This window comes from Austrofundulus limnaeus, unplaced genomic scaffold (assembly GCF_001266775.1).
Source record: "Austrofundulus limnaeus strain Quisiro unplaced genomic scaffold, Austrofundulus_limnaeus-1.0 Scaffold334, whole genome shotgun sequence".
NCBI classification, from domain to species: domain Eukaryota; kingdom Metazoa; phylum Chordata; class Actinopteri; order Cyprinodontiformes; family Rivulidae; genus Austrofundulus; species Austrofundulus limnaeus.
Window position 1 is genome coordinate 167,452 of NW_013952736.1, and position 3,348 is coordinate 170,799.

Sequence of the window (3,348 nt, forward strand, 5' to 3'; positions counted from 1 at the left end):
ACCCCACCTTGATGTTTCGGGACCCCACTTTGGGTCCCGACCCCAACTTTGAGAAACACTGGTATAAAGTACCACAATGTGATACTTGAGCAAACGTAGGCTACACGTATCTTACCAAAAAACCACTTTGGTAAAAGTTAAAGTCTCCGTTAGGAATATTACTTGAGTAAAAGTCTTAAAGTATCTGATAGTTTTTGTACTTAAGTATTAAATGTGAAAGTATTGATTTAAAATGAGCAGTTTGGTTTTATGTAATGACATGGTGACCTCCCCAATAAAATGCAGAAATGACTGTCATATTAAAATCATTTATATTAAATTTGGGATGCACAAGTCTAGCTGTTTCAGTTTATATACATTTATCAAGGCTGCACAAACCTTTCCCACAAAATAAAAATCTATCTAAGGGCTGCGGCCAAATGCAATAATTTAATGCATGAAATACAAATACTTCTTAAGTACAGTCCTTTTATTTTTAATGATTATGTCCTGCTGGAGTGTGACATGATTTGTTTGTGTAAAAACTAATATGATATCAGAGTTTTATATATTTCTACTTCTCATTCAGCCACAGTTAAATTCACTTTTTCTAGGAGACACAATTTATACGGACAGTATTTATTTTTTACAATAACAAGCTGGAACGAAAACAAGCAAAAATGAAATAAAAGTAACAACTTTCTATTTCTTGTCTTTTAAAAAAATGTAAGCATCAGAAAGTACAGACAATTGTGTGAAAATGTAAGAAGTAGAAATAAAAATTAGGCTGAAAAATAATTACTCAAGTACAGATACCCAAAATATTCTACTTAAGTACAGTAACAAAGTATTTGTACGTAGTTACTTTACAACTCTGGTGCTACTCCTGCAGCTTTAAAAATCTCAAAACAAACTAATATGCACTGTGACTAAGGCAAAATCCTCAGTGTTTCTGTCTCATTAAGAGCGTTGTCAGGGAATACATTTTTTAAATTTGATTTTCTTTACCCTTTATACAGGGTATGCATCAAAAAGTTGGCATTTTAGGTAAGGAATATTTTTAAATATAAGGTCCAAGATGCATTCATAATGAAGAGCTGAATTGTTTTATTGTGTTTTAATCACAAGGGTCTGGTAAATCACAAGGGTCTGGTCTTTCATTGTTTTTGTTATTTAATTATAATTATTTTCAAAGTATGTTTTCCTTATGATGCATAATGAAGGAAGCTCATTTCGTCTGCTTGTATCCTGGATCTCGTTCTTTCGATCATGATCAATGCCTCGTGATCATTGGTGAGGGTTGGAAGGGACAGATCAGTAAATTGAGAGCTTTGCCTTTCAACTCAGCTCTTTCTTCATCACGACTGACCGAAGCAACTCCCTCATTACTGAGGATGAGGCCTTAATCCGCTGATCCATCTCCCGCTCCATCCTTCTATCACTCACCTGTGAAGCGCCCCAATGCATGCTGAAGGTCTTGGCCCAGAGAAGCCAACAGAACCACATCGTCTGCACAAAGCAGAGACGAAACTCCAAACCAAACACCCTCCTCTCCATAACTGTGCCTTGAGAACCATAAACACTACAACAGTCATCCAAGTATTTTATTACTGATGTAAGAAAATCTATTCATAATCCAAACTGGATGTTATAGAAGAAAGTTGTGTGGTGGAATTGCAGGAAGAAGCTGGATTGTTGCTCCTTTCAAATGTCTTCAGAAATGTTCAAGTCTGTGAGTGCTGCTGTTAGTGCAAGTCTAACATCTGAACAGGAAATCTTTTGTTTCTGTGTCAGTCACTGACACTTTCAAAATTAAGCACAACTGATATATAATTGAAGGCTTTCTGCTCGACTTCTGATTTGGGACTTTTGTCAGACTTTTGAGATCTAAACTTAACTCAGTCTTCATCCTTATGCAGTTGTTACATAAAAAGTTAGTTTCCCATTACAGGACAACAGTATTCTCACTTCCTCTCTCTCCTATTGACCACATATCAGTTTAAACAAAGACACCATTATTATGGGTACTGTGTAATAATTGTGTATAAAACAAGTTTTATTTAAAAAAAAACTCAACATTGTTTTTATGCTGCAATAACTTTATAGTTACCTGAGCAACAAGATAAAAGACAACTAGCAGTGTGAATGTTTAATGAAGAAGCTGCTGCTGAAAAAACTGAAAATGTTTAGCAGTACATCTGTAAATGTGAGTAGAAAAGCAGCTAAAATATGTTGTCCAAAAAGAGATGCAAGTTGTTGTAAAATGGCCAAAGCAGCTGAAATTAGCAGAAAATGCTGCAATTAGCACAAATAGCAGAAAGAACACATTTGCTGAATTAAGCAAGAAGAAGCTGAAAATGTCACTAAAAGATAAATTCATCTAAAAAAAGGCTACAATTAGCTGAAAACAGCTAAACATTAGCTGAAGAGGCAGAAAACAACTGAAATTAGCAAAAAGCTGCTGACAGAAGCACAAAAATGTTAAATAAGAGCAGACATACTAAAACCAAGGAGCTGGTGGTGGATTTCCGCAGACTCAGAGCCACCACACTCACACCGGTGAACATCCAGGGAGTGGACATTGAGATAGTGGACTCATAAGTACCAGGGTGTTTACCTGAAAAATAAACTGGACTGGACTCACAACACGGACACTCTACAGGAAGGGTCAGAGCAGACTCTACCTGCTGAGGAGGCTGAGGTCCTTTGGAGTGCAGGGGACACTCCTGAAGACCTTCTTTGACACAGTTGTGGCTTCAGCCATCTTTTATGACATCATATGTTGGGGCAGCAGCTTATCTACTGTATGCTGTAGCTGATCTGCAGAGCTCCTTCAGTGACAGACTGCTGCACCCTAAATGCACGAAGGAGCGTTACCGAGGATCCTTCCTCCCATCAGCTGTTAGACTCTATAACCAGCACTGCTCATCCATGCTTGTATTTGCACATTAAACAACTCAGCTTTCAGTTATTACATAAATAATACTCTGTGGCTATTTTACATCTATTTTCCAGCACTGGAACACTGCATGGGTCTGTCATGACTGTTTTCTTATAATTTTTACATGTGGTCACATGACCACATGTAATTTTTTCTATCATATTTTCATTTTGATGTTATTTAAATTTTATTGCATTATACAGTATTTTATTAATTTTGTTCTTGATTTTTGCTATTTTTAATATTATTTTAACTCTATTATTATCATCGCTACTGATAATGTTGCATAACAATATATTGTTTTGTGGATTGATGTACCTGCTGCTGCTGTTACACCTGAATTTCCGATCTGCGGGACAATAAAGGCTGCTTCTATTCTATTCTAATTCTATTCTAATTCTATTCTATTCTATTCTATTCTATTCTAT